The sequence below is a fragment of the Scatophagus argus genome, chromosome 2 (genome assembly GCF_020382885.2).
Source record: "Scatophagus argus isolate fScaArg1 chromosome 2, fScaArg1.pri, whole genome shotgun sequence".
Lineage (NCBI taxonomy): Eukaryota > Metazoa > Chordata > Actinopteri > Scatophagidae > Scatophagus > Scatophagus argus.
The window spans coordinates 1578151-1589133 of NC_058494.1; positions in this window are offsets into that span (position 1 = coordinate 1578151).

Below are 10983 nucleotides of genomic sequence, written 5' to 3' on the forward strand. Positions count from 1 at the left end.
TCAGCTGGCTAATGGAGCAGGGGAGAATTGGTTAATCACCCCACCACACCCAAAATTTTTCCTGCCAGTCTGTGCAAGGGCAATCGTACCAAATGGCGACCCACAAGCCACTTCTCCAACCTGTAGGCCTCGGCTGCGCCGTGTATCTCACTAGGACCTGAATGACAGCCGAAAACCACTGACAGGCATCCAGGATTTTCAGTGAAACTTAACAAGTAAACTAATGGGGAGTGAGGGGTGTGCTTTTTCTCAAGCTTTTATTCACCTTGCCTGTCACTGGTGTTAATGTAATGGCTGATGAGTGTATATTAGTCTGATGGTTGCTGTTTAAATAGACCGGTTGATCCTGCTGCTGCTAATCATGACACTATCACCTTACTGTGTAACTTTATCTCCAAATGCTCTATTTTGTATTCTTTATTTTCATTTTATATACCTCTAGTATTTGTTTCTTTTACTCTGTTTACATATCTGCACTTATTTCAGTCATTGTGCTGCTGCAACAAGCAAATTTTCCCATTTGAAATCAATATACTAATTATCTTATCTTATACATAAGATTGCACTCACAAGTAAAAAGTGTAAAGGCTGAAAATATTTTTTAGGCTGCAAGCTTAACTTCCAAAACAGTTTTTGTTGTGCTTTTGTCAAATCGAAATAAACGTCAGTCCTTTCGTTTTATCAGTTCACCTCACAGTGTTGAATGAATTTTGAGCAAATTTCATGTTTTCTTAAACCATAAGTATCGCTCACGTTTTTATGAAAATGTAATGGATTATTATTTCAAAATGTCTCTACGGCTGATTACATTTTCCTCACAGTGAACCAAGTCGGAAAAGATTTACAGAAGTGCGGTCATATTCCTGATGGATAGAAGTGCTGAGATGAGCCCGGTGCACGGTGTGAGCAGGCTCAGCTGAAATAACTTTGCATGGAGCTGAGAGAGATGGAGTAACAGAGTTATTGAACCTTGGGCTGTGAGTCTAACGCAGACAGACACGTACACACACCAGCTAAGTGGAAAGGTTGAACTGCAGGAGGTCTCTCCCCATCTTCAAGTTTAGCCAAGACACTGTTATACTAAGGAATGAGTGTATGTGCACGTGCATGTGTGTGTGTGTGTGTGTGTGTGTGTGTGTGTGTGTCTGCGCGTGCACATGAGGGGCCACTCTGCAGATATTTAAAGGACCACGCTAAAAATCCCTTAGCATGGCCAGCATTCCAAAGTATTACAAGACACACACACACACAGAAACACACACACTTTCTTTCTCTCTCTCTCACACACAAGTTTGTACAGCTATCCTTGTTAGGACATTGCAGTACTTCCATTCATTGTGAACATTCTAACTTTAACCTAGCCCCAATTCACATCTGAACCAGGACCTCAGAAATGTCTCATTAGGACCAGTCTTTAGTCCCCATGAGGACCACTGGCCCCAAAGTTCAGTGGCTTTACCAGAAAAGCACACACACACACACACACACACACACACACACACACACACACACACACTATTTTCTTTCTGATGTTTAACACATTTGAGTTAAAAACAGAAATACAGCATACAAAAAAGCTGTCTTAACACGGGTTAAATTCAAACCTTATATACCCCAAGGAAATGACTCTATTCAGACTGTGACTGCTAGTCTGTGTGTGTATGTGTGTGTGTGTGCTTGTGAGCATGTGTGTGTGTCCTGTGCTCCTCATGAAACTGAGCAGAGATTATTATTTGGCTTCACATTGTTTTGATTGGCCTGTGCCTCACAGGTTGAGGAGCAATCTAAGGACTGCAGGACTGGTTTAGTGTCTGGGGACCATTTTTGCCATGACAACAACAACTAATGCCCCATCACTCATACTCCTCTGTTTATCTCTGTCACATTGTTTTTCACGTAGAACTGAACATTAGTTATGATAACAATATTAGCTAACACTAGCAATTATAGCTAACATAAGCTAGCATTCATTATGAAACATGTTTGTGTACTAATAAAAGTTTATGTAATGAGCCCCCTAAATAATATATCTGGAATACTGTTTACAATATCTAAACTTTTCAAAGGTAGCATCTATTTGAGAAATTGATTTGTGATTTGATTTGTTTTGCATTAGATTCTAGAAGTGCTCGTGATATTGTGTCCAGTATGTTGCACTTTGTGGGACCTCTAAGTCTATTTGCTGCATATCATGTGTAAATACAATAAGTGGTCAGTTGATTATGTAAAAAATAAAATAGCCTTTTAGATGTTTGAGTTATTGATTATGTTGATGTGTTATTGGTTTTTTTCTTTCTTTCCAGGCAGCAATTTGTTTCTGTCTATGTCTCCACAGTATGAATAAGACTTCAACTTCCTGCAGCATTCTCAGGATAAACAGGTCAAACACAGATGGACAGATGGATGGATGGGATTTAGCAATGACTTCTGCACTTCAGTCATTGAGACTTCCATTCAGATCTTTAAAACATAACATTATGAATGTCAGGCTGAGAGCCTTGTTCACTTCTAAAATTATTCAAATTGCTGACACACACACACACACACACACAAACACACACACACAAAGCACCCTATTACCATCCTGCCCATTGTTGTTCAGTTCCGGAAGAATAAAAATTCCCACAGTTGGAATGGCTGCAGTACACACAAACATGACAAATATTAAGTGTTTTCCCAAGAGCTGTAAAGCTGTAGTAGACTGGAACTGCAGTCTCCCAATCAGTTTTGGAGTCACTGAGAACCCTAAAAATAAAACAAGAGTGATTTGTGAGTGCAGTTGAAGAGTTTTGCCTCTTCAATCAACTCATGATCTTAAAATGCTGAAACATTGTCATTGAAACATTTATATTTTAAAAAAAAGTTGTATTGGCACTAACACAAATACTTGGCACTAAAAAAAGTTCAGCTGAAAAATAAAATGATTAATGATTAAAGATGATTTCATTTTGTTTCAGTTTCAGTTTGTTTATGATATTTTTTCATTGATCAAAGTTAACTTTTAACTGAACTTATGCTGGGCTGCCGCTGGCACAAGTTCTAAAATTGTATCTTATCTGAGCCTGAAACTAATACAGATCTTAGCCTGTTGGAGAAGACAACACTAATTAGCCTGTTAGCTTTACATTGTACATTACCATATATTAATGGATTTTGCTTTTAGAGGAAAGGATAGCCAGCCATTAACCATATGTCATGAAGTGAATTGAGACAGACAGTTTTGTATACATTTTTAAACAGATGACAGGCATGACAGGATCGTATCTTAGGATAGACATTTGTCTATTACGGAATCATTCTAACTGCAGAACTTCCTAAGTAAGAATCCTAAGTAAGGATGGCACCACAATACCACTGTTGTTAGGAAACAACATAAACACTGTAATCTCACTGAAAGGCTACATAGACTATGACTGTTGGAAGAGCTAACACTATTGTTAGCATTTTGTGGAAGCTAAAATCTATGTTAACCATTTGGAGAATCTAACACCATTGTTGAACTGTTGAAGCTAATGCTAATGTTAGGCTGTTGAAGAAGCTAAGATTAATGTTTGCCTGTTAGAAATGGTAACACCACCATTAGTGCGTTGGCGAAGCTAACACTGATAGCTTGTTAGCCTAAATTTCCCTGATTCCCTGGTGCCCTTTTCTTTGGTCAGTCATCGTTTTCTTGTTCTGCTTTTAATTTGACACAAGGAGCACAGTCATCATGTCTGTCATGCCTGGTGTTTTTGGTTATGCTTTGTTTTTGATTTTTTGAGTCCATGTGTCATGTTCCATGTGTGTCTTGTGCTTCCATGTATTATATTCAAGGTTTTTGTCATGTCCTGTTTTATTTTGAAAGTGTCTCTTCCATTGTGTGCCCTGTTTTCATGTAGCTTTGCTATGGTTTTCCTGATTGCTTTCTCCGTCCTGATGTGTGTCACCTGTGTCTCGTTGTCATGTCTATTTAGTCCTTGTCTTCCCAGTCACCTTTGTCAGAGCGTCTGCGTTTTACCCATGTCATGCCAGGAACTTTTGCTTAGATTTGACCTTGCCATGCCATGCCTTGTTTTTGCTAGCAGTTTTGCCACAGTTATTCAAAGATCCTAGGACACAGTAAGTGTGTGTTTTTGAGTTGTTTTTTTTGTTATCATTAAATAAAGACTATTGTTTTTTGGACCTCCACCACGCCTGCCTGCTCCTTTTGACTCTGCATCGGGGTTCAGCTCATTTCTGCGTCAGCGACGCCGACCCTTCTTGACAATGTCGTCCTTTCTCGTGTCAGAATTCACAATTCTAGTAATAATTTTTTAAATTGGGATAAGGTTTGAGATAGGATAGGACATAACCACAAGTTTATAATTGTTCTGTCATAGGAACATTTTAGGAAATAGGAAAATTTTCTGCAATGGTGATCTACGTTCATGTTATTGAGTCCAATCTCTGTAGACATTGTGCCCACATTGACATGTATATGACTGCCTGGTGAAGACACTCAAAAATGTTACCCAGAAACACCATTAGGCAATATCATAAATGGTGCATGCATGTTTACCACCTTATCTGTGAAGGATATTCATGGATGCCAGATAAAGTAGGAAATGTTTGTGATGCCGTTCCAACAAGTGTGAGATCACCATGATGTTTCAACATTTTTAAGAAGATGCCATGACATTTTGCGGCCATCTTTGTTTCAGGAAAACTAGAAAACTGCTCTCATTTAGAGTGAAATGGATAATAAAGCAAGATATGCTTTAGACAACTGCGCACCGGCCTCTGGTTACCAAACCAACATAAGTATCTAGCCTAGCTCATGGTGCACCAAAATATCTGTGAGCAGAACATTGTGGAAGAAGTCTTGACTTGGTGTTATTTCAGTGACCATTTCCCTCGCACTCATTTCCTATATGGAGGATATTTCTTAGCAGTCACAATAACAAGAATACAAGAATACATTGAACAAATGAACAATAGGTTAGTGGGGGTTAAAAAAAAAAGCATACAGAAACAGTCCAGGTATTATACAGTGCAGGATATAGGGCCTTTGGGATGGGTCCCAAAAGAGCAAATCTAAATTTATAAAAAGCCTAAAAAGTATGAGGATTTCCTCATATTCATATTATTTGCTTGTTTCAGAATTGGAAGTGGAAAGAAATTATGTTGTACTGTTTGGGGACAAAAAATCCTTTCTTTCACTTGCTAATCTACCTCTAACCACACACCCTCAAACTGACAGAGGGGAAAAGAGGGAAAATGGTAGCAGAGAGATAAGCATCCTTTGTTAACTGGTTGACACTTAGACATCATTAATTAGACTGGGCCCTCAGGGAAACAGGTCGATGACCTAACTAATAGCTAATGTGAGTTTGTATCTGGGTATGTGTGTGTGTGTTTATGTGCTACAGTCTTCTCACTTTTATGGAAATCTCACAAAACTGACTTTAGTTTGGGTATTAATCTATCTTGAGTGGTTGTGTTATGAATAATTTCCCACTGTCACTAAGCTTGCTAAGAGAAATGCTCAAATCTCTTATAAGATATGTTTTCAACTTAACTTCAAAGCAATAAAACATGTAAACAATCCAACCAAATCAGGAAAAACAAAAATCACTCTTTTTGTTCAGTTCCTGCTCCCTTTGGCTTATGGCATATTCACTACATGTCTCAGCTAGGCTGCTTCCGTATGGTGTTACTTTTAGTAGTAAATAAGAATATAATGCCATGCTATCATTTTGCAAGTTGCATACAGTTTTGATGTTGTATGCATAGTAAGAAACAGTCAAGTTTTTTGTAGTATGGTTGTATGAGATACTTAACGTAGGCACAACCCCAGTTTGGGACATCAGTGTACAGACAGAGACAGCAACAAAATGCATTTTAGCAACCTAAATAAAGCCCCACCTAAAATCAATACATTCAAGAGTACATTATATTTCTCTCTAAGATTCTTGAGAAAGCAGATGCTAATCAACTCCCTGCATAATAATACTTTGTTTGAGGATTTCCAGTCTGGTTTTAGAGCTCATCACAGCACAGAGACGGCACTGGTCAAAGTCACGAATGATTACTTGCATCAGACAAGGGTCTTGTCCCTGTACTTGTATTGTTAGACCTCCGTGCTGCGTTTGATACTGTTGACTATTATTATTATTATTATTATTATTATTATTATTATTATTATTATTATTATTATTATTATTATTATTATTATTATTATTATTATTATACAGATTGGAACACTTTACTGGCATTAAAGGGGATGCATTAAGCTGGCGTTAGTCTTATTTAGCAGATCAAACTCAGTTTGTTCATGTTAAAGATGAATCCTTCTTATACACAAAAGTTTGTCACGGAGTCCCTCAAGGTTCTGTGCTAGGACAAGTATTATTCACCCTATATATGCTCCCTATTGGTGACATTATTAGGAAACTCTGTTACCCAGATGACACGCAATTATATTTATCAATGAAACCAAATGAAACCAATCAGCTAACCAAACTTCAGGTATGCCTTGAAGACATAAAAACTTGGAAGACTTGCAATTTTCTACTTCTAAACTCAGACAAAACTGAAGTTATTGTGCTGGACCCTAAACATCATAGAAACAAATTATTTAGTGATATAACTATATTGGATGACATTACCTTGGCATCATACTACTACTTACTACGTACTTGGTGTTATTTTTGATCAGGATATGTCCCTTAACTCACACATAGCTCAAATTTCAAGGAATGTCTTTTTTCACCTGTGCAACATTCCAAACATTAGGCACATTCTGTCTCAAAAAGATGCAGAAAAACTAGTCCACACAGTTATTACCTCCAGGCTGGACTACTGCAACTCCCTTTTATCAGGCTGCCCCAGCAAATTCATAAAGAGTCTCTAGTTAATCCAGAATGCCGCTGCACATGTACATGGACAAAAACTCATATTAGAGAACATATTTCTTCTGTGTTGGCTTCTCTACATTGGCTGCCTGTAAAATTCAGAATATAGTTTAAAATTCTCCTCTTCACATTCAAGCACCATCTTATCTTAAAGAGCTTATAGTATCTTATTACTCAACTAGAATTCTATGCTCCCAAGATGCAGGGTTACTTGTGGTTCTCATAATCAGCAAAAGAAGAATGGGAACCAGAGCCTTTAGTTATCAAGCTCCTCTACTGTGGACCCATCTTCCGGTTTTGGTCCAGGAGGAGGACACCCTCTCTATGGTCAAGGGCAGACCTAAAAGCTTCCTTTTTGATAAAACGTATAGTTAGGGCTGGCCTAGGCTGGCCCCTAGTTATGCTGCTATAGGCTTAGACTGCTGGGGGATCTCCCATAATGCACTGAGCTTCTCTCTTCTCCTCTAACTCTCCTTCCACACATGTTCATGTTCCATCAATGCATGTCCCCAACTTGACTTCCTCCCTGGAGTCTTTGTGTTTTCTCGTCTCTCAGGTTTCCATGGATCATGTCTGGACCTCCTGCTGTGGTCCTGCTTGACAATGATAACTGTTATTACCACCTGTTATATTTCTAAATTATTATCATTACTTCTACTGCTACTACTATCATCATTATTGTTGCTAATACTGTCATCGTCATTGCAATACTCTGTTGTTATTGCTGTTGCTATGCATCTGTGCCTATGCACCCCCATCCCCTTGCTTGCTTTCTCTCTCTCTCTCTCTCTCTCTCTCTCTCACTCACTCATAACCAAGCCGGTCAAGGCAGATGGCCGCTCACATTGAGCTGGGGTCTGCTCAGAAGTTTCTGCCTTCTAAAAGGAAGTTGTCTGACCCCACTGTCGCCAAGTGCTTGCTCGTGGGATTTTGAAAAAACTCCTCTATATAAAAAAAGGATTTAGTTAATGTAATGATTTGTTAGACAAAATCACAGATGAAGATGAATTAGTGTGGTTAGTATGTTGGTGTAGAAAGTTTGGCTCTTGGTGTTCTCTGCCCCTACATTTCTCTAGCATTCAGTTACATAAATAACAAACCCTTGGCTGAGCGTTGACCTTTTGGTTAGGCAATTAATTGTGCACACAGCACATCCAAAGACTAATAGCTCAGACCCCCCGCAAACAGTAGGTCAAGGTTATGCTCTGACAACCAATTTCTCTCTCTCTCTCTCTCTCTCTCTCTCCCTGTGAGTGTGTGTGTGTGTGTGTCTGTGTGTGTTCATCCCTTCATGCGTCAGTGTTTGTGTGTGTTCCCTAATTGGAATGCTATGCTTTTGGTCGTGCAATCGCAGACATCTGTGGAATTTGAGCTGATATGAAAATAATTACTTCACAGTGGCTTGGTCAGACATTGTAACGAGTGGTGTGTTTTCACAGAGTAAGCGATGTAACCCAATATGCTCCAGTGTTTACACTCAAGCATGTTATAACACGCACTTGTTTTTTACCCAGTGTGTTCCAGTGTGATTCAACTTACAGGTAATGTTCTTATTTTGTGCCAGTCAATGTGTACAGAATACTTTAACATGGCAGAAAAATTGTAAGTGTCAGGGGTCGAACTGTCTGCTGGTGTATATCTGTGTGTGTGTGTGTGTGTGTGTGCATAGCTTGTGTATTTGGCTAACATGGAGACATGTAAATCCCTGATTAGGTCCTTAATATAAACTTCCTTCAGTGACTGGTCAACATAGGAATACCAGACACAGCGGTGGAGGGGATGTATGTATGATACTGAGACATGCTTTGAACTAGAAAACACATCGAAATATGCAACTAGCAGTAAAGTTGAAATGCTTTTGCAACGTCCTGTGCTCAGTTGAAACAATGTTTTCAAAAAGGATTTCACCAATAGTGGGAGAATGTCACACACTGATGTAAATGTGAAAGATTTACACAGGAGAAATATTTTGAAATGAAATATGAACTGAAATGTCACAGATAATTTGGCCGACTACCTGATCCTTAAATGTTCACGGTTCCATAAAACTGTTGGGTAAGCAATAAAGATGATGCAGTGTGTCATTGGGGATATGGTTGAAATGAACTATGTTGTTCTGACATTTTCCTCTGCCAAGTTAGTGTTCTGTCAGGTTTATGCTGGACCATTATGACCTATCAAAGCATAAAAGGCTGTATTTCAGTCCTCTTGCATATTTGTTTATATTCAGATTATCATGCCAGATGATGAGATGATGTCTTACCAGGAAAGGGAACACAAACTTACTGCAAACCTCCTGTAAATCTGAGAAAAAGTTATTGGAGTATCAACGACCCAAGAGGCAAGTTTTTGACACGCAGATTTTGACACGCAGTTATTAAATATAGCTTTTACTTAACATAACTTATAACAAGAGGGAAACAGCTGTATAAACAAATGAAAGCATGATTTTGAAAAGTGGGCTCATTTGGTCAAATGGTACACAAAATTCATAGAACCCCAAACATAAGTGGTAGAACACCTCAAATATTTTGTAAAATGAAATTTCATTCCAAAATATACAGCAATTAATAAAATCCCATTTTTGTCACTGAAAGGCACACACAATTCACATGACTGGCTCTCAACCACCTACACACTGTTGTGCTCTATATAGAATACTTTAAACATTTTGTACTTTTCCGATTAGATGTTTAGATTAGATTTTTTTAAAGATATTTTTGGAGCAAAGCACGAGTAATATATTGACCAAACACAACAAATATGACATGATTAAAATATTTCTCTCCACAGAATAAAATCAGTCAATACATCCATACAAATTTTGGATAAAGTTGGCCAGGTTGAGATGGTTTGGATATGTTCAGGAGGGATAGTGAATGTATCGGTCGAAGGATGCTGCAGTTGGAGTTACCAGGAAGGAGGTCTAGAGGAAGACCAAAGAGGAGGGTTATGATATAATGAAGGAGGACATGAAGGTAGTTGGTTTGAGGAAGAGGATACAGGGGATAGGGTGAGATGGAAGCAAATGATTCACTGTGGCAACCCGTGAAAGGAACAGCTGAAAGGAATTTTTTGAGTGAAAATCAGAACATATTCCAAATACAATATACATCAATGGAGTCAAAAGTAAGCATACATTGAGGTGGAAATGACTGGTTACAGAGTTGAATGACAGTTACCTTCTGCTGTGGTTTACCACACGGCATGGAACCCATACATGACCAGATTAAACCGTCCCCTGGGCAAATATTTGTTTACTTTGGGTGTAGTAAGTCCCATCTACAAGACAGGGTCTCAGTGTTATCTAATGCTAATTCAAATCTAGTTTGTTTGCTGCTGAAGTGGTTCACAAATTTCAGTTACTCAAATCGCATGCACTGAACTTCAGATTATGGGCCTCCTTTGAGGTTTTGAGTAGTACACAATATGAACAAAAGTACAACAGCTTTCACTAAACCCAGAATGCCTGCTGCAAGATTTTGTTTGTGTTTCTGTCAGAATTTTTGCACATTCATCCAATAAAATATTTGTGAAGTCAGGCACTGATGTTGGACAAAAAGGCCTGGCTTGCGATTTTCCCAAAGGAGTTCAGGGCTCTGTGTGGGCCAGTCAAGTTCTGCACACCAAACTCATCCAAGCATTTCTTTATGGACCTTGCTTTATGCACTGGGGCACAGTCATGTTGGAATAGAACAGGATCTTACCCAAACTGTTGCCACAAAGTTGGAAGCATAGCATTGTCCAAAATGTCTTGTTATGCTGAAGCATTAAGATTTCCCTTCACTGGAAGTAAGAGGCCTAATCCAGCCTGTGAAAAGGAGCCTCATACCACATCTGAATAAAAAAAATAAATAAAAAAAATGTATCCCATACTTTTGTCTATATGGTGCACATAATTATGACAAAAAAACAGGGTGAAGGTTAGGACTATTCGGCTGATTGTAATCTGTATGCTTACCACCAGATGGCACTATATTCAACACACTGAACCTTTTGAACAATATTTGTATTTTTTTATTAAAATGTCTGTATAACAATATTTATTCAGAATTCAGGTATGGTTTGGTAGCTGTTTTCTCAAAGTGTTGTAAATATTGCTTTTGTACAA